Genomic DNA, 22061 nt, shown 5'->3' with positions numbered 1-22061 from the left:
AAGAGAGTACAAAAAATAATTAAGTATGAGAGTACAAAAATAGTATGCATGCTTGTACATTAAACTACAAAGAAAGTCAGTCTCGGAAGAGGAACCACTCGCAGCAATTCTAAACCGTAAATACTCTTTGGGAAGCTGTAATACACTGCCATGAAACGTCATCCAGAATTTTCCTTAGTCAGTGCTGTTTTTGACACTTGGTGTATAAAATATAACAGGTTCCATAAGTTCTTTGCACTAAAATGGTGATAGTGGCCCAAAACACTAACTTCAAGAGTTTTATAAAAGCTAGTTGCAAATGTTCAAGCAATCAAATTCTGCTGATACTCTATAAGTGTATCTATTCTGTGACACAGCCACTGGGCAGCCATTCAAAACATGGGCAGTAGTGGGACGTGGGGAATCACATAATACACACTGTGCACTGAACTGGACATTGTCTAGTCTTGGGCTGTAACTCCATGCACAACTCTTGTGCTTCTACTATGAAGTTGTATTTGTAAGTATTAAATAATGATCATTATCCTGCTATTTAGTTCATGTGATTTTTTTGTGATTGTACTTGAATGGCTACCTGTTACAGGGCCGGAGGAGGGAAAATTGAGTTGGTCAGGCCATTGACTATAATGTTGAAATTGCTACTATATACATGCCAATGAGAGAGGAGCTGTTGCACAGTGTGCAAAGCACACTCTGCGAAGTGCGAAGCACGGGCATTCTAGGGGGATCTGGGGGCATGCCCCCACAGGGAATTTTTGAAAATTAGACACTCAGATATGTAATTTTAGTGATATTTCACTGCTAGCTAGCTATATAAATATGCTCAAGCCTATCTGTTGTTCTGTAGACTTTCTATACTATGTATAATTGTAGACCTGACATACAGGGGACACAGCATGAAACTTGCTGTATGGTTCATTTAATTATAATTAGCAATTAGAAGTTTAAGGGGGGTCTGGGGGTGCAACCCCCAGGAGCTGCAGATTTTTGCAATTTAAAGGCTTGAAAATGCCTTAAAATTTAAAATTGATGCTAAACTTTAAAAGTACAACTAGCTAGCAATTTGCAACTTTCCCCCCAAATTTCACAGGAACCCATGCAGCATGGCCCCCTTTAACTAGGATATAAGTACTATACAGTGAATTCACACACAGCTACAATAAAAAGCTACACAGCTACAAAAATACAGTATACTACTATACTGGTTTGTATGAAATGAACGGATCATCGCGTAAATATACTGGTGGACAGTCACGAGACCAATCAGTATTCGAAAATGGCGCGATGTGGGTGAGACTGAGAGTTTGCTCAGTATCTCGACAGGAGTGGGTAGTTGAAGAGGAGTGATTTCTACTCAACATCTCATCCAGATGGCCACCATGTAATGTATGGGTGTACAGCTTCTTGCCGCGGAATGAGTCATCTGGTTTGTCACTGCCAGCCCTTCGCCCAGTAAAAGAAGCCAAGAGAGACAAGCCAAGGAATGCTAATGATTATTTTATGAAGATTGAATTGTGATATAAGTGTACTGGTTTAGAATCAAAGAAAACACCTGCCTTACACGTGATAAATGCCAACTGTCAACACACGTCATACGTACTGTACGTATAACCCACAATCATTTCTGTACAAAACCATACGAATGCTATGCTCTACTGTAAGGTAATTGGAGGTACTATACATGTAGTTCTGTGCTTTAGTTAGGCTGAGAAACTAGGTAACTACTCGTGTCATGCATTTTCAATAACATCTGTAAAATGTACGTAGCTACATGTAAAGTGATCGTCCAAAGATTGCATGAGAGTAATATAGTTCGAGCTGGTCAGCTAGTTGGTTCAACTCCAGATTATTGTTCCGGCTCAGGCCTGACCAACCGGACCGTCTCCTCCGGCCTTGCTGTTAGCTCTGGTGTACCACAGCATTGTTTTTAGGACCTTTGCTATTATTAATGACATTCAGGAAGTTGTGCAATATGTTCCACTGTTAAGATCTCCACTGATGATGCAGTCCTATATAAGCAGGTTCATTTCATAAGTGCATGATCGTGATGTTTTCATTAACTCTGCCTTGTCATAGTCAGGACACTGCAAATCTCTCTGACTGAGGCTATGTACTGTAAGTCCATAGCACTAAATTATTTAAAGCATTCTCTGTAGGGTGCAACTCACTCTGTTAAAGCTGCTGCTTATGTAAGTTTAGTGCAACCTCTACTGTAATACGTATGTTCTATTTGGAATCTACACATTTCAGGATCAGATAATTCTGGAGTGAGAGCAGCAAAAGGCTGCTTGATGGTTATGTGGTAGTCACTGGAATCTAACCTGGCATCAGAAAATGGTCAGAGTCACCTGCTGAGTGTAAGACCTACAGTAGCTTGGCCAGACCTTTCTACTCACCACAATTATTTATTGGTCTGCCTACTTTACGATCTAGTTAATAAGCACCAGTCTAGAACTTAATAATTTACCCACTAGAAGCCACTCACTTTGCTTGTTTCAACTGAGTTCAACTAATAATTGTTACAGATTTATTTCATTTTTAGTGAACACTATCTTCCTTTGGAACCATATCCCGTATTCTATTTTATCTCTCTCCCATGTCCCATTGTTTCACTGGACTCTTTACCATCACCTATGTAATTAATGTCATTTTCATCATCTTTGTAATATGTCACTGTGTTTTACCTGTACTGTTTTAGTGCACTTGTTTTCTTGTAAGTGTATGTTATACAGTATCTGTAATCTGGGAAACACCCTCATGCAGGTCTCAAGCCTTTTGGTGAAAGCCTGCCTTTGACAAATGAGATACAGGTGTAGCAATAATAACTGAATGGTATGAAGCCACTGTCAATGTTTAACTCACTTGGAAATGCTGCAATATCTGATTGGTACTGCATCTAATCTTGCAGTTTACACAATGTAAATGTACATATATTGACTTTGTGTATCCCAGCAAGAGCATGCAGGAACTGCAAATCCAGTCTATGGAATGTTATAATCATCTAGCTGACCAACGAAGGTGAGATGGTGATCTTGCCACATAAGATGATGGCCACACTTCCTTATCAGATATTGCTTCAACCTGATTGGTGCCTTTTGGCATCGTCAGTGCATACAGCTAGTGTGCTTTTTCTTGTGAAATTACTATATACAATAATACAAAGTCAAACTTATGATATTTTGGTGTTTTTGACGTGATCATGAAGTGTAGCCAAAAAATCACTTGAAAACCAGCCTCTCCTATCCTATATGATGACATGGCAGTGTTGTTTAGGTTCATCAGGTCCTATGTGTGATCAAAGTAACTGAAACACTTGTAATGATTTTTTTTTGAAAAGATAACTTTATTAGCTTTTCTACTTACTACTTACTCTTCTCCATATATAATACTAGCTGTAGTACCTGCCCTATCGTGCAGGGCAGTATGTACAATGACATGGAAATTAAATGAAATTACAGTTGGTAATATACTATTATAGATACTTTATAAAAGACTAAGGAAACAATGTGGTGTAAGGATTGCATGAATGCAATAATTGTGGAGAAGTGCACTCTTATTGGAATATTTTGTGACTTAAGTTGCTCAAATTCTACCATCAACCAAACATACCATGAATTACTGTAATCTGCACTACAACGATTCTGTTATGACAAAATATAATGGCTTTATAAAATATAACAGCATGGGCACAGAGTGGGGGCTAGCAAGAAATAATAATAAATGAAAACAAAAAAATTTGAGTCATCCAGCCCAAGACAGCTCATGGAAAAAACCTGCCAGCCTTTTCTTTTGTTTTGCTGCACAGGAAAAACCGAAAAATGCTCCACTCTGCTTTGTATGCATGTGTAGAAAGAGTTCAAATCATTACTGCAAAGTCTATAAATAGCTCCCATTTTAACAACGTGCCCCACGTTGTGAAGAACAGTCTGCCACGGGACCGTGTCATTTCACTGTGTAGCTGCAGTCATCCCTCCTCCGAGCAAACCATCCAGGATATGCATAAAGACAAAAGAATAGAAAAGATAAATAGTTTCACACATACATAAATATACAAAGCAACCATCTGATACATTTTTTTACCATAATACCTTCCTTACCACCATCCACAGGTGCTGATCCACAATATCACAAAGCAGCAGTAGTAGCAGACAAACCTAACTAAAGTGCATGTGTTTGCCTATCTAAAAACCTCACTATAGACTACATTACGTGTTTTGCAATCCCCTCTAACTAAAAGTGTCAATCTATCTGCTGAACCTACCCTAGATAGTGCCACATAAAGCATGCCGTGTGTGAAGCTTTCGTCCGTCAAATCTAATCCTACAGCCTTAAAAGTTTGGCCCTGGCTTTTGTTAATGGTCATGGCAAAGCAAAGTGCAATTGGAAATTGAAGCCGTCTAAATTCAAAAGGCAAAACCGAGTTACTCGGAATGAGAGGAATGCGTGGTATTATAATATCGTGTCCTGCATATCTACCGTGAGAAATCTTGGCCTCTACTGTGTTAGCCGACAGTTTAGTAACTACACACCTAGTGCCATTAGTAACCCTTGGAGGATCTAGAGAGCGTAGAATAATAATAGGAGCACCTACTTTAAGTAAGAGAAGATGCTGAGGTAGTCCAGATACCTCTAAAGAGTTCAGGAATTCTGTTGGAAAGTGAACAGCCTGAGATTCATCAGGTATGGTGTCCAAGGACCTGTATTCACAGCAGTCACCAGGTAACTGCTCCACCAGAGTCATGTTGATGGAATGAGTGGTCTTGTTAAGAGGAGCAAGAATGCAGCGTTCAGAAAGCCAAGCCAAGTCGCTAAAGTTAGAGAGCAAATCTGGATACACCCTGGAAACCAGTTCCTCCTTGCTATCCACAAAGGTTCCCATGGTGTCAGGTAGCTGGACAACATCAGGTAGAGTGTCAATAGGAAACTTCCCATCTCCAATGGCCAATAGTTCTTCAGCGAATTGTCCAGCTGCCACATCCCCACACAGGTGCACTCTCATGTTAGTGTGTAGTTGTTTAACCACCACACTGTCCCACAGATGAGATCGCTTGAGGCAAGCATCAACAATGTTACCTCTAGTGCCACCTTGAATGACAGGTAGAATCTGCCTGAAGTCACCACACAGTAGCATGCACTTGCCTCCCATTGGATTATCATTCCCTGTCAGATCCCTCAGGGTACGGTCCAAAGCTTCAAAAGCACCTCTGTTGGTCATGGGGGCTTCGTCGACTACTATGGCTTTAGCCTCTATGATCACCCTACATAGTGCAGTTCCTTTCTTGATGTTGCACATGGGGATGTCCGATGCATGCAAGTCCAAAGGGATCTTAAAGGTGCTATGCAAGGTACGTCCTCCAGTCAATAGAGTCGCAGCTATTCTGCTAGAAGCAGTAGCTAATGCTATGTCACCTACAGACCTAAGTTTAGCTAGAATAAGATTGATCAAGAAAGTTTTGCCAGTTCAACCAGGGGCATCCAAGAATAACATGCCTCCCTCGTCTCTATCTATCATGGAGCAAAAGGTGTCATAGACATCTTGCTGGTCAGCAGTAAGCAATGGAACATTACGATTTACGTATGCCTGTTGCTCTTCAGGATTATAGTCAATCTCCCTACGGTACACACGTGCAAACCTATCGCTATCCACTGCCTGAGGCTGGGGTAGCCCATACTCAGACAGTTCCCTACCTCCCATGGAAATAACTTTTTCCTGCAAGTCATTGAGAGCCACATTGAAGATGTCATCATTGAACTACAAATCATCATCCCTATGTTGAGTACGTTGCTAGTGCAAGAAGTCCTCTGCCATTGCTTCCTTGTGGTTCTCGTAAATCTCCAGAGGGTTGGATGGTTCACACCAATTAAGGATCACTGCAAACAGGGTACGAAGACTTGCAGGTGAGTTGCTGACCGATGCCTCTTCCATAGCCAAGTGGTACTGATTATCATCCTCAAGAAGACCTAACCTCAAACATGCATCCCTAAAGGAACTACAGAGGTCACCTTCAACGGTTCTCAAGTCAGCAAAAGACTGGGGTCCCCTAACATGATGAAGCAGCAATCGAAGGTAGAAGCATTCTCCCTGACGTGGACTGATGGTGTAGACTCTGCCTATAACCTGAGCCTCCTTAACTCCAGGATGGTCAGCGACATCCTTTCCCTGTTTTCTCCTGTTCCAAGTCTTCCTGCTCCACGTGTAGTACTGAGGCACTTCTTCATACAACAGAGTCCTGGCGAAATCATCAGATTGACAGAGGACAAAGAACTCTGTCAACGTAGTCTTCGGAGGGTCACCAGAAGCCTGTTCTCTTGCAGTCTCCTCAGTGAAATACACTCGTTGGCCATTCTCCAAGTGAACAGCAAGCTGTTCAACAGGAGGGAACCTTTCATGTATGGGGAACTCCAGTATTCTCCAGGCAGCCTCGCTGCTGCTGATGTAGCGTGCATTCTGGAAGTCTGAGATCTCATCCACCTGATCAGACCTCAGAGCAAAGGTTGCCTGATCACAACCCTTGTGTACATATTTCAGTACATGCTTGATGGATTTGATAGACACGCAAAGCTCGACATTACAGTGACAGTTTAAAGAACGAAGCAGAAGTTTGTTGTAAAGCACAATCCACCTGTTGTCAATCTCTTGAGTAACGCGAGACCCCATCACCCTCATATTAATGGTAGCCACTTGTCAACCATCCTCAGGGCTCCTCCTCCTGTACAGTGGGTAACTGTCTGCACGTAGTTGGGTATCAGCCTTGAACTGCTTTGGGTAGCTCTTACTGCAGCGGCCATCTTCCATGCAGGGTGAGTCAGGGTTGATGCTCCCACAGGGCCCATGTACCATGTTGGAAATCACGATCTGATGCAGCTCAGGATCAACTATTGGATCAGGGATCTCAGCACAGATGACGTCATCAATCTTATCTGGAGTGATCTTGTGCTCTGGAATAAGCCATTGCAGCAAATGGCAATGTGGCAAACCGCGCTTTTGCCATTCTGTTCAGTAGAGCCAAGCCCGTGGTTTCCCAAAAATCATCTCCTTTGTGAGCATCTCTAACAATTTCTTCACCTTAAGCCTAAACACACGGGCCACTAAGTCTGGACGGTCCAGAGGCTCTTGACCTGGTAGTAGATTGTTCCTAATCTCTGGCCAATTAGGATTGGTGGTCATGGTGATAAAGAGGTCGGGGTGGCCATACTTCCTAACGTAGGTCATTGCATCCTGCTGACGCTCATGCATGTAGCGTGGTCCACCAGTAAATGACGACGGTAGGATCACCCTACGACCAACATTCCTGGGGTCACCATCCCCATCTACCATTGCATCCCACAAATCCTGGTAGCAATCAGCATGTAGTGCCTTTTGCTCACGCCTGAGAAACTGTAAGCGCTCAGTTTCAATCGTACAGTAGGCGTCAACCAGGAATTGCTGGAAAAGCCTTTTAGCCTTAAGCAATACAGGCACTTGTTGCCTGACCATGATGTGGTAGCGGTAATACACCATGGCTGTCAATTTCCTACCATTAGCCAATTTCAGGTTGATGTGCCATCCATCGGTGCCATAAGAAAAGAGTAAAGGATACTGTAAAGGATCATACCCCCTATGAAGTTCAGAAATGCGCTGCAAAGACCCATCCCTATAGTGCAAAACTATGTCCCTATTATTTACATTATCATTAGGCATTAGCACTCCTACCTCGTCACACATCGGGCTATTGTACCTCCTACCATGCTCTCCTACAGGCCGTTTGTTCTCATTAATCACTACCCTAATATTTGCTGGCTCATCATGCTGCTCAAATATTTCTTTAGCTACCTTAATAAGTTGAACATAGTGATTATCGTCATGCAAAAGCTCAGTAATACCCCTAACTATGTCAAGCCTTAACCCATCAACTATCCCACATCTTGTAGCTACTTCAGTTTGCTGGTTGTCGATAAAATAAATTTGGGAAAATTTAGGAGACTCACCTGTTGATGGAACTAAACTACCTATACGATGATAGACTTGACCCTGTACTCTAAAAGAAGGATTAAAGCCAGCCATAGTTATCTCGTTACAGCCAAAGTTTGTCATTTGAAATGCACTATTATACTTACGTATGCTAGCTAGAAAATGTTTACCTGCTGTGTTTGTACCTTCATACAGGTGTCTCAAGAATGACTGGGGCTGTGGAAATGCCTCTAACTGGACATTACCCTTCAAGCAACAAAGGGATTCGGTCTCCTGGGGAAATTTTAATGCGCCGCAGTGTGTGCATTCTACACTAAGTGTGCCTACATCTGTAGTGTTGAAGAAGTTGTGTGGCTGATAGTTAAGCCCCCTAAAGCTTGGGTGTGTGCTTGCACGTACCTGTTGTCTGCGTGCTGTGTTAGTCTGCTGCTCCAGAGCTCTGTAGAGTGGATCAGCTCGAGCTTGTTGATGGGAAGTTGTATCTTGTTGTTGCTCCTTCCTCCTTGTTACTGGGTCTTCACGCGCAAGTCGACGGGCAGCTGTTTCACGCTGCTGTTCTTCTTCTCTGGTGGCCGGGTCCGCACGCGCAAGTCGACGGGCAGCTGTATCACGCTGCTGTTCTTCTTCTCTGGTGGCCGGGTCCGCACGCGCAAGTCGACGGGCAGCTGCATCGTGGATCCGTTCCTGTGATCTTCTTTCTTCGTCCTGGCGGGCCACACGATGGGCTTCTGCGTCACGTTGTCGTCGTCTCTGTTGTGAGTCCAGTTCACACCTAGCACTGGATGAGGTGGTAGCTCCAGTTGAAGCCTCCTGGCGGCGCAGTATTTGTCGTTCTGCTTCTTCCCGTCTCTTCTCTGGATCCAATCTTTGGTTCTGCTTGCGTCTCTTTGCAAAGTAGACGATCGTTTTCGCTTAGGCGGCATGCTCGGGCATGCTTACACAGCACATCAAATGAGTTTGAATTAGAAGTACAGAAGTTTTCAAGTTACTTGCGAAAAGGTAAACACAAACGTGATCACGTGCGTATTTCACGTGAGGACTTAAAATGATTTTTGATGAACGTTTGTGTATTTCGCCTATCATTCAAAGATTATCATACAGTACACATCAAATTTTGCTGGCGAACTGAACTAGAATCCTTGCTAGTTCGAGATATTTGAATCACGGGTCACGTGTACGATCACGTTTCTGCTCTACGTTTTCGCAAGCGACTCGAAAACTTCTGTATCACGTGTGTACAGTTGGCAAAAACACATGCAGTACAGTGCGAAAAAAGGTGTACTGAAAAGGTGCCCAAAACGAAAAAAAAAAATTAACACCAGCTGGACTCAAACCCACAACCTCGCGCACGTAAGACTGGCACCTAAACCATTAACCTATCTACTTCAACACATTGTTAGAGCAATATTTTTGTCTTATAAAGACTTGTACAAATGGACTGAGATATTATTATTATTATATTGTTTAATTAGCAGAGCCCGCCTGGGGCATAAGTGCTAATGTACATTAAATTAAAAGTGATTGTATAATAATTGTTTGAAGCTGTCAATAGTTTGTTGGTTGATGATGTCTTGATAGGTGTTTACTTGCGGTTTGCATGCGGTTTATAGAAAGAATTCAAGTGAATTTTAGTCTACACACCTGCCTTCAACGGCCCCTAGACGACTAACGATAGCTCGCACGAACTTTTCGGAAGCGTCATTGTTGAGCTCAATAATCAGCGCTTCCGTGACGCCAAAGACGCTTCCAAATGCGCAGCGGTTCTAGAGTACAATGCGTGACATCAAATGGAATGCAGACAGACAGACAGACGGACAGACGGCTTTTCACTCTTATAATATAGAAGATAATGTATGGAGTGGCTATTGACACCGATCAGGCAATAGCACCCCGCCGGCAAACAGTCTATTGACACCGGCAGTTGTTAGGCATGAGATTTCTTCATCCGAGCACCCTAACAATTATTTCAAATAATTAGCTAGCACATAATGCATAGTATAAATACCAGCAGGATTCAACTGTGTAGCAACAAGGTTGATGTCTGGACCTGGAGTGGCACTTATTTATTAAAGATATTAATGAAAGCATGCAGTAGGTACTAACATTTTGTTGCTTATGACTGACTTGACTTAGCTAACCACTCAGGTGATAGCTAAGCATGTGTGTAACCATTAAATGATGTGAAACAAACTGTTGCTTTAAAATGATACAAAATATTGCATACAGTGAATCAGTGATTTAGTGTCAGTACAAAATCAGTAAACTATAGCTAAGTAATGAATGAAGCATAACTGCTGCTAAAACAAACAAAAAAAGCATAGTCACATACAGCAAAAAGCATAGCCCGCTATACACATACTGGTTAAGTGTTAGTCACAGTTTCTACAAAACCACTTGCCATTCACTTTATCATTACTAGGTATGCTGACACAAATATAGTAATACCGTTTACGACAACTGGAACACTGCACCATCTTATCTCCACTGTCTGGCAATCAAAAACATAATAAATCTGGTAACTCTCTGTCAAGGATGAAGCCAGGGGTCTTCGACAAAGTGATGATGGTAATGGTTTAATTTTTCCAGAATCAATGCAAAACTTTAGATGTTTACGAAGCTTTGCTTGGTTGTATGTTAAACTGGATGGCCTCTTCTCCACTACATGTTGTGTCCAGTGAAAACAATCCACAATCACATGATCCATAAAATTTTTGTTGAATGACACTAGGGAATACCAATTGAATAGAGTGACATGAGGTGTGCAAAATAGAAGCAATTGTCTCTCTTAAATCATTACAAACAGTACCTGTATGCATACTGTCAAAAACCTTGACAATACCTGGCTTACATCCCACATTGGAAATACAAATCCAATGGTTTCTGTTGCAGTGTAAAATCTGAATGAACTCTCCAGTTTCTTTTTCAAAAGATATAGAGTGTCTACTGCCTTGTTTAGTTACATCTTGTAAACCTCCAACATTTGGGAAATGTAATTTTAATAGTCTCTGACCAGCAATGATTAAATGGGCATTTAGCCAAGCATTTCTTCCTGTGTAGGATACTAGAACTTTTTTGTCGGTTTGTAACAAACCAAGTTCATCATATCTCTTTGAAGAATCTGACTCTATATCATTATGATCAATCTGTATTAGTCTAGTATTGATGCAGTTTAACTCTTTTAGATGAGATCCTTGTTTACGGTACAAAACGAAGGAGTTCCTTGAGTCATAGCTATAATTGAGGCAATTTTCAGGAAGGTTGAGTGTATGATCATACACTACTATCATAGTGTATGATTATAGCTCATGTGATTATTATTATAATTATATTTTATAATTGCAAGAACTCATATAGTGCATGAGTGTTGTGCAATGTCATAACAAATTAGAAAACGATTTAACAATCCCTCCTCCTATGACTTTAGCTGATAAATTGCTCTATTTGGAATGGTGTCTGTATGAAACTGTGTTTGTAAGTATTAATTCTTGAAAATGGGATGAACAGTCTATGTTCATGAGGTTTTGTGGTGCTAGTATTGTATGTTATATAGCTTAGCTCAAGTAAGTTGTGTAGGATTTTAAATAGCATTGTATTTGAATGTAGGCTTGCGCCAATTATGCCGGCATAATTTCAAGCATAATAGGCTATAGCAAAAGTATCAGGCACTATGATTTTCAAGATTGGAATTAATTTTGTAATGTGGGCACCAAACATACTGTACAACAAAACATGAACACACTAGCTACACTTTATTACTGCATTTCATATCAAGAAAATGTGCAATGTTATTGTTTTTATTGTACATGTTCTTGGCTGATTATTCACACTTCAGCAGTAATGGGCTGCTTGATGGGTATGCGGTAGTTACTGGAAACTAACTGTCAGGAAATGGTCAAAGTCATCTGCTGAATGTAATTGAAGACCTAGCTTGGCCAGACCTTTCTACTCACCACAATTACTTATTGATCTGCCTACGATGTGCAGTAGTTAATAAGCACCAGTCCAGAACCTAGTAATTTTCCCACTAACCCTGCTTGATAATTACCTACCCACTTACCCACCCACTCACCTACCTTTGTTTGTCTGTACGCACCCATGTGAGCAAAAACGTTAAAAATGATAAAAAGCAGCCAGCATGTAAGAATTGAAAGCTAAATTAGTCTAAGTCTGTATTAACTTCCACACACACAAACTTTGCTTTGAGGTGGTTTCTTCTCAGCGATCTAAAATACGGGTATGGCGACTCTTCATATACTTCTTGAGCGGTCTTTGATTGAGGAAATTTTTTCTTTGATTGAGGCAATTTCTAGGAAGCTTGAGTTTCTTAGCTTGGCTCTCTTCTGAACTCTTGGACACTGCATCAATCTGACATTTGCAAGTCTTTAAAACCCAAAACTTGCCAGAATTCTTTGATCTTCCTTGAGGTTTTAACTTCAACTTGTCAAGCAGAACAGCCACATTGTCCTAAAAGCAGTACCACATTAATTAACAACCGACAGCAAATTACATATCACTCTTGATATACATGTGTGTTCATATATCTATTTGCAGTATGCCTAAACATTTTGAGGAGGGGGTAGGGGTTACAGATTATCAGTGCATATGACAAATTTTCATATGGATGGCTCTATATGTGCTCTCCATCAAGTAAAAACACAAACCTTGAAATTGGTAAATTTCCCTCAAACAATTCAGACATTATGTGGTACGTACAGGTTATCTAATAACACACAATGCAATATCACATATGCTTAATAATACACAATTCAGTAACTTTTATAATGCATAAATTTTCATATAATGTTGGAAATGACACAATTTTTTGTACCACAATATAAAATATGTAGTAAACCACATCTGCCTTGTTGGTGGAGACTTAATAATTGGGATCAAATATATTAAATTGCTTATTATATTCTCCAACATTGTGAAATGGAAATACAATTTCAGAATAATGCTTCTATCAGCACAGTATCATACACAATGAACTATTTTTGTACAATCATTTTAATTCTGTAATCTTGCATCTAGTGTTGTAAAGTGTTAATAAATAAATAAATTAAAAATAAGCACATGAATTTACAAATACAATTAGCATTATGTTGTTCTTGAAGCTGTCCTTCCATATTGTCATCTAAATATCCCATGGTTGCCTCATTTCATCATTACAGTCGCCATTTTAGCTGTAGTTTTTCACATTTTATTCTGTTTATTAGAACTAAGTTGAATTGCAAGGTCACAACTGTTTATATTGGGTACATATAACTAGATCAAACTAGACCCACATTCTTAGCAGGTCCACTCCAGAACGGTTCAACATGGTTCAGTTCAATACGACACATTTACACCAATGGGAAATCGCATTCATTTGAGGATGTTCTTTGCGGTGGATGTGCAGGGAATATCCCAGAGGTTTTACGGTTCCTATGGCTTGGAGGGAAAGGCAGTTGCCTTTCTTTGGCATGCAGAAATTCTTGTGGCTTCAGAGAATGTTAGAATACCCAAGCATTACTACCTCCAAGCCTTTGTAGTAAAACATGCTTACATCATGTAAAATTGTTTAAAAAGGGGCCTATTTGAAAATTAATAGGAGAATCCATGGGACCCTGCATACCTACCAAAATAACCACCATCTGTTGATGGTGCTGTTGATGGTAGCAATCCGCTCGCAACAGGGTAAGTCCTGCCCACCGGGTTAAACTGACGAGCAACATTAAATGGAGTTTAACTAGTTAAACTAGGTTAATGTTGCAGTTGAGCATGCATCAGTGTATTATGACAGTGACTAACCTGAAACTCCACCATGACTGGAGGGAAGATTGGGCAGGCACACACATGAGGCAATAATTGGAGAGTAGTATTGTGCATGCGTTACAAGAAAAAGGCATGTAGAGAGGTGTTAGAACACATGGTGCTGTGTGGCATAGTGAATCTTGTCCCACCCACACCACTCCCCTCCACCAACTATCTCATCTTAGTATTTTAGAAGATGATAATCACAAAGAGATTGTTGGATGGGGTTTAATATAATAGATTGGCCAGGAAAAAATATAACGGGGGTGTGGGAAGGTGAAGCATGCACCACAGGCAGTCCCAGCAGGTAAGCTTAGTAAATACCTTTTTCCCCCTTGTCTTTTCCATGTTGAGGCTAGCTCAGGGTGTGACAGTGCAGGGTTTTTATTAGGAACATTGTGGTATGCAGAAATTCTTGTGGCTTCTGAGAATGTTAGAACCCCCAAGCATTACTACCTCCAAGCCCTTGTAGTAAAATATGCTGTATACATCATGTAAAATTGTTGGAAAGGGGCCTATTTGAGAATTAATTTCATTCATTTTATTAATTAGCAAAGCCCCTAAAGGAGTAAAACGCTAATACAAAAATTAAGTTAGTTATTAGTTAATACAAGTTTAAAATCTGCAAGGGATAGGTTATAAATGTTATTGATTTGGAGACTGTTCCATTCAGGTATCATTCTGGGGGAGAAGGAGAATTTGTAAGAATCACAAGAGGTTTGAATGTGGTAAAATTTACAAGGATGATTTGATCTAGTTGATGTCAGTCTTGCAGGCGAGGGTAAATATTGTTCAGGTATTAATTGGAGATGATTTACAACTTTAAATAGTAGGATCAATTTAAGATATTTACTATGACTTTGGAGGGTTGGCCATTTCAAATCATTTAGCATCACAATTACACTGTCCAAATTATTATTCCATGGTTTATTGAGAATAAATCTTGCTGCTCTGCATTGCACTGACTCTAGTTTGTTGATGTCTGTTTGATGGTGAGGGTCCCAAATAGGAGCACAATATTCAAGTAGTGGAAGCACTAGTTGTTTGTATGCTTGTTCTTTCAAGTAAGTAATAGGAGAATCCATGGAACCCTGCACACCAATGGCGGATCCAGGATGGGGCATTTGGGGCAAACCCCCCCCCCCCCCCTTCAAGAAATTGCATACAAGATCGAGATACTCTAATAGAGCAGTCAGTTACTCTAATAAAGCAGTCACAATGTTCATGAGGCAGTGTAGCTTACCTATGAAGCTATAAATAGGATTTATTTTACATAACAGACGTGATATATTTGGTAAAGGATCACTAGCTATTATTGTTGTGACCTTTTTTTTTTTTTGGTCTTCAACTGTTTTTCAGCAAGGTGCCCCCCCTCTTTCCAAACTCTGGATCCGCCCCTGCACACCTACCAAAACAACTACCATCTGTTGATGGTGGCAAACCCGCTCACAACAGGGTAAGCCCTGCTGACCAGGTTAAACTGACAAGCAACATTAAACAAAATTGACTATTTTGTACAATCATTTTAATTCTGTAAACTTGCATCTATCAGTAACATACAGTGTTGTAAAGCGATAATAAATAAGTTAAAAATAAGCACATGAATTTACAAATACAATTAATTGTGTTGGTTTAATTTTCCAATTTTTACCATCATGCAGAACATCACGATGGCTGCAGGTTCGAGGCTGCCCAGGTCCAGTCATGGATTATTTTTTCTTCTTTCTCCTACTTTTCAAACATAGTTAATTTAAACATCTTAGGCCTTTATAAGGCCTTCTGGTATACAGGCTCTGCCTTTACCAAGTACTTTAATCATAATAAATCATAATCACTAAAATAAGAGTGCATTATATTAAGTGAAGATGGCGACCACGAGTAAATAGTACAATTTAGTTGAGAGTCATTATATGTTATTTATAAAGAAATGTGGACCACTCCACTTCACTTGGATATACAGTTTGTTTTGCCGAGGGAAACAAATAGCTAGTCCTCACGATCGATTTGCTGTTATTAATAACAAAGTGATGTACTACTTATAAAAACCAGGCGCCATGCAGCTAGCTAACTCATCTGGAATTAACTATAGACAGTATAATTATTATGCTACTATGAATTAACCAACTATATGTATTACTATTTACAATAGGGTAGTTTTGGGTTGTGCAATAATATATTATTATATAGCTAACTCTCGTATTTCGTAATTCATGAAATTTACGCAATTCGTTCAATTACGTTGCTATGCACTGCTAAGGAAGCGTTTGTTAAACAAACCTCTTTTACCAACATATCACGCATATATTTTCTAACTGTTTTATAGTGTGGCTAACGTGTTTTTTCTCTCGACAAAGCCTCGAAGCTGCTCTTCATTTTCGTTCGCGTACGTAAGGGATACGCCCCCTTTCAACTCGAAGCGATAGGCTATTCCTGGCAGTGTACGAGGCCTGCACCGTTGTTTTTCAGTTGCTAAACGCCTGAAAACCTCAAGGGGAAGGTAGTCTGAGGAAAGTCGCCACGCCCGTATTTCAGTCCGCCACCTCAGAGCAAAGTTCACCTATGCAGAAGTTTTTTTTTTTTTTACAAATTAATGACATAAGATAAAACAGTACATAATAAACAAAAACAAATTATCTTACATATGGGCCTCAGCGACCTGCACAGCAATCGGTGCCTCAGCAATGGGACAGCGCAAACTGGACCTGGCACCGCGAATGCACATAATTGCAGACCTCAACAAAGAGAAGCTCAATTTACATCTCAGCCATCCCATCACTATTCCATTAGAAAGACTGTGCTTTGCACTCAAAAGGTTGGCCAATCTCTTATAAAACTGAGTAGCAGCATCACCCATTCCACCAGTAGTAGTAAAAAGTAAGGGAGTAAATGAGGCATTCTCTACTTCATGAACCCGTTGTTGATATTCACGTCTCTTTTCCTTGTCATGACGTCGGTATGCAGTGTGTAGAGGTTGATTTGAGGGTGCACTAGGGTTAAAAATTCTGACATCAAAGTATGACCTCTCAAATCGTCCTCCCCAAAAACCATTAGCTGCAATGTCAAGCCTTGCGTTATCATCACGATTAGCTGTTTTGTATTGAAGGGTCTCACCAGAAAGAGGCTGAAGGTGGGGTTCAGTGACAACATTGTTACAGACCTCGGAAAGTAAATTGGCAGTTAGATCACGTACTTCATTATGTCTCAGAGAAGGAAACTCACCCTTTGGGCAAGACAGAGCATGTTCTATGGTAAAAGAGTGACCACAGGCACAGGAAGTAGGGCAGGCAGATGGCAGCCAATGATAGCGAAGCGCAATTGCATCACGAAAAGCAGTTTTATGAAGCACAAAATTATGCGACTTCAATGGAAGGCAAGAGAGCCAATTCGATGCACCCTTATCCTGAGCCAACATGACTGAGGAACGCATGCTAGGAGGAAGTTCATCGAACAAATGATTGGTAGATTGAAGTTGCTCTTGATGGCTCCTAGAGTGAAACTTGGATCGCAACTGAACCTGTGCATCAAGACAGTCACCTAGTTGATGTACCTGAGAGATAATCAAGCCAACGAGACCAGCATTTACTTCTACAGAGCAGGAACGCTGCTGTGACACAACAATCGAAGGATCAAACACACCAAGGCCTCCTAGCCGCACAGGCAAGGCAAATAGCTTTTTCTCAACATCACCAGGGACAGTTCGACCCAATAGACTAGGAAGGAAAACAGATTTAACAAAATGTTCAAGAGGAAGGAAAAGGTCTGTAGAACAAGAAGAAACACGAAAAAAATAGTTCCATCGGAAAAAGAGACCATGACAAAAAGCAGCATAGGAAGCATGAGGTTGTGTTTCGGCAAAGAGGCTCAAGGTCTTAAGATCATCAATCCAGCCATCCACTTTACGTCTCAAAAATAGCTGTTCAAAGGCAGGAGTGCCAATTACACCTCCCAGATAACGGTGTCCTTCAGCAGTAACCTGAATGTCACAGTCTCCAAAAATTGTTCTAGCATCAGTTAAAACAGTTTCCTTGACTATCAAGATAGTTTTAATAGCATTTAGAAAATAGCCATAACGGGGCCCTACGGAAGATAACAAGTCCCACCACTGCTTAAGCTTGGAAAGCTTGCCACCAGCAGCAGAGTCATCAGCATACCAGCACTGCTTTACTAGGCCAGTAAGACGAGAAATCAAGGGCAAAGTACCTGTGCAGAAGTTCATTAATCAGTACAGACTTCATTTCGCTTTTACTTCTTACGTAAAAGCTGCTTTTACTTCTTACGTGAAAGCTGCTTTTACCATTATTTAACGATTTTACTCACGTGGGTGCATACGGACAAACATTTGTACATCAGATTTTGTGATGTCAGTGATTATGATTTCCAACTTGTAAAAGTAGCTCCGTGAAGGATTTTATTTGAAACCATGTGTATTAAAGCAGTGCATGCGCGACGCAATTTTTAAACGGAAATGCAATCTGCTGTAGATAGGTAGATGAAAGGACAAGACAGTTTTGTGCTTAAGCATGGGAATTAGTGTCCTAAGCAGCGTAAATAGTAATCCAACAGACTTCAGCAAGTATTTAGGCCTTTGTGAGAGATTTTGGCGAGAGAATCCAGACCGTAGATTTTGTAACAAAACGTATCGCATTAACCTTGATTGTTACACGCTGTCATACTTTCGCTCATAGTACCTTCATGCCTCGTCCATACCGCTTCTTTTATAGCTGGTTCCACTTTCGAATCTTGTGGTAAGTTAGGTGTGTCACCAACAGTCTTTTACCGTTGCGTTGTACTGCAAGGTGGTTTAAACTTTTGGTTAAAAATGAAAGATACTTACGCACTTGTCAATTTCATGCCCCCCCCCCCCCCCCGAATACAGGGGATTTGACAAATCGTGGTGTCAAATTCCCCACTACTGGGGCAAAATCAGCTGTCAAATCCCCACTATGTCTCCACCCCCATAGCAGGGGATTTGACAACACCTCAAGGATGACTAAGCGCATATTTCATGCATGCGACTAGTAATAAACCTGCCCTGTATAGCAAGTGCGATTTTATTGTTTAGAAATGCAACTACCGAAAATACGGTCAGTGAATTGGACAACTGTCAATTTTCCCAGGGGTGGGGACAAGAAGCAATGCCAAATCCCCACCTGGGGTGTAGGGATGACCGGGGGTGGGGCATGAAATTGACAAGTGCATTAGTCGTTTCTTCAAGCAATAGTTCCTGTTTTGCTCTGATATTTCCTTTGGTTCTCTCTGTTAAATGGTAAGGAATAGGTTTATCACAGTTAAAAGGATAGAATATATTTACGAAGAAAGTAAAGTGGTTTAAAGTTATTTTTGGGCCATTTTTTTTCACTTTCAATCTCCTTTAATTTTGTGCATAACTTCCTTGAGGGTTGGTACCATCCTAGTTCCCTTGATTACTTACTTGAGTTCACTGTAGTGAAGTTTCACAGTCGTTGGTTACAAAATTCTGTCGTTACAACAATTTGTTTCTCTTTGATACAAGCGACTATTTTAATCAACTAAATACTATTATTATTTATTTATTATTAGCACTTTACAGTGACCAGCACTGAAGGTCTGACAGCAACATGTGCTGCAGCCTTAGGATTACCTAAGGCCACTCCAAATAAATTCTCTGTTTCCCGTCCTGGACTCAGGCATATTTGCATGCGGGCGGGCGGTTCATTTCCATTATTTCATTATAAGATTGGCTAGCTATTCAAGCCATTATTTTCCTGGCACTGCCAAAAAGGCTGCATAAAAGCATGCTTTTATGCAGTTCCTTCTTTTATATTATTCCTTCTTTTGTAAGTTGCAAAAATAACACAAACATGAAGTTTGTGCTGACTTGATAGCACTGCTGACACTGTTTCAAGATAGCTTTTACTGAGCCTATCATTATGCAAGAATAACCGGAAAATAATGGAAGAATACGGAAAAATAGAATATTTAGAGTTGGCAGTAACCAGATGCGGGCGGTGGACGGGAAACAGAGAATTTATTTGGAGTGGCCTAACCTACAAGGACTTAGACCTAGTGACTTGACTTTACTGACTGAATAAGGTGTAACAGAAACTAGAGTAGATAGTTTTAAATTTTCCTTCTTCCCTTCGGTGATTAAACTATGGAATAATCTACCCCAGAACATTGTTAATGCTCCCACATACACTGAGTTTTGTAATGATTTGGACACTTATAATTACACCTGTGCATTATAATCATACATGAGTCCTGCACAGTACACAATATAATAATAATAATAATAAGCGCAGCAAGCGTAACGAGTTGTTCATGACGTAATACACGGAATTCCAATAGAAATATACATGTTTTGTGACGTCACGTTATTGCGTTTCTATCCCTTTTAAGTACTCTATTATCTATGCTTTTACGAAAACAATTTCAGTAAACCAGGCGCGCACCCACAGCCGGCCTTCGGCTGGCTGTGGGCATGTGCCTGATTTAAAAAAGGTAGTGCAGAAAGAGATTTAATCTATTTATTCTTTACCTGGGATGATAAGATGTGAAGCTTCTAGTAGTACATAGACAGTATCTGTCCGATTTGGCACAAGGCAGCTTTATATTTGAAGAGTTAAATTTTCGTAGAAGCTTCGAAATATACCTCTTCGAAAATAACCTGCTGTATATAGTAAACACTGGATTTTGAATAAACATTAGGTCTCAAATGAACACTAGTACAGTAACTATTCCATGCAGTAACAATTCCATGCAATGTTTAGAAGCAAAGAAGTGAGAACATTTATCAAGTTTCTTTTCAACTCAAAAGAGAATCAAATATCAAATTTATTATAAATTGTATTTGTTTGGATTGTATATAATTAAAATAGTTTGATGAATATGCTATGTTTGAATTGATCTGTTTGATTTGTAATTTTAAGACAGTATTTCACTAAATAAAAATAACCAGAAATATTACAAAAACCTGCTACCAAATTCCATTGACAAATATCTAAAACATTATGATTAATATAAAAAAAAACTTAGTTGCTTTATATTCAAACAATTATTGATGTATTCTATGGTACAAATGAGTAAACATCTCATCGAATCAAATGTTTCTTTCAGCTCTAGTATGATATGAGAATGCTGGTCACGTATATAAACACTGGTCTTGTTTGCTAGCCATTATATAAGTTGCTTGGATGAAACAAACCTACTTCAAGACAATACAGTTTAATACGTTTAAGCACCAACAAGGAACACAACAATTAATATTCAGTAAACTATTGCCAGGTACCTAAGCAATACTGCTAAGGTACCATGAAGGAATTATGAGGCTGGTTTAGGGGTGATTTTGTAGCCAGAAAAGCCCAAAACTTCTATTGATATACATTAGTGTAGATAAGTATGACAACAGTACTGTGGATAAATCCTAATCACTTGCATGCATTTATTTTCAACAAAAAGGCATTCTAGCTTCATACCTGAAATATAATGATTATTGGAATGTTTGTGTTATAAAAATGGAAAATTATCAGTTTGGCTTAATAAGTCTTGATTGGGCAAGCTACTCATTAGAAATACACAGAATTTCTTCTGTACCTGTTGTTGCAATTTTGACTCTTCTTTACTGGTACTATAGCTTCTTCATTAATGGGCTCTATATCATCACCAATTTTTGATTTCAAGGGTACAGATACTTCTTCAGTTTCTGATGTAAAGGCTACAACAACTTCTTCAGTTTCTGATGTTACGGGTAATAAATTCTTCAGCTTCTGATGTCAAGGCTAAACCAGCCTCTTCTATATGCTCATCTTCATCAGAACCTGACAGATCATTCTGTTGGAAATTACTTGCCACATTCTGACCAGTGGCACAATCATCCTACAGCAATAAGATATGCAGGTCATGCACAGTACACTGCTACCACAATAAAAGATGACTTTAGCACCAACCAACACTAAACAATAAAAAACGGAAATTCAGAAAAGACACAAAATTAAATAAATTCAATTCAAAATTCTCGAGAACACATTGTACAGTCAGAATAATTCATAATAGTTGGTGAGTAAAATCAAACACATATACAAAGCTTATGACAGAAACATTAAGCCTTGTCAACTTGATTAGTTGTTTCATGCACCCAACCAACTTGCCTTTTTGATAGGCTGATATATTAAATTATGAAATGAAACCAGAAATTTTGAACACAAGCCTCCTATTCTTCTAATGCATCTGACAAACCTAGCTGAGAAACACACCATGCATGGCTACCATTGTGCAGCTACATCCTTACTTGTATTAGTCCCAATTTCTTTAATATTTCATTTATATGCCAACCCTATAC

The 22061-nt window shown here is 39.9% G+C and overlaps 1 protein-coding gene across 1 annotated transcript in view; it reads left to right on the top strand.

The window, feature by feature from the left end:
* Nucleotides 1-22061, top strand: part of LOC136258419 (ankyrin repeat, SAM and basic leucine zipper domain-containing protein 1-like) — a 103159-nt gene that overhangs the window by 524 nt on the left and 80574 nt on the right. The window lies entirely within an intron of this gene.

Source organism: Dysidea avara, chromosome 6 (assembly GCF_963678975.1).
Source record: "Dysidea avara chromosome 6, odDysAvar1.4, whole genome shotgun sequence".
Lineage (NCBI taxonomy): Eukaryota > Metazoa > Porifera > Demospongiae > Dictyoceratida > Dysideidae > Dysidea > Dysidea avara.
Note: the sequence above shows the minus strand (reverse complement) of the source record. Positions and strands in the feature narration are given on the sequence as shown.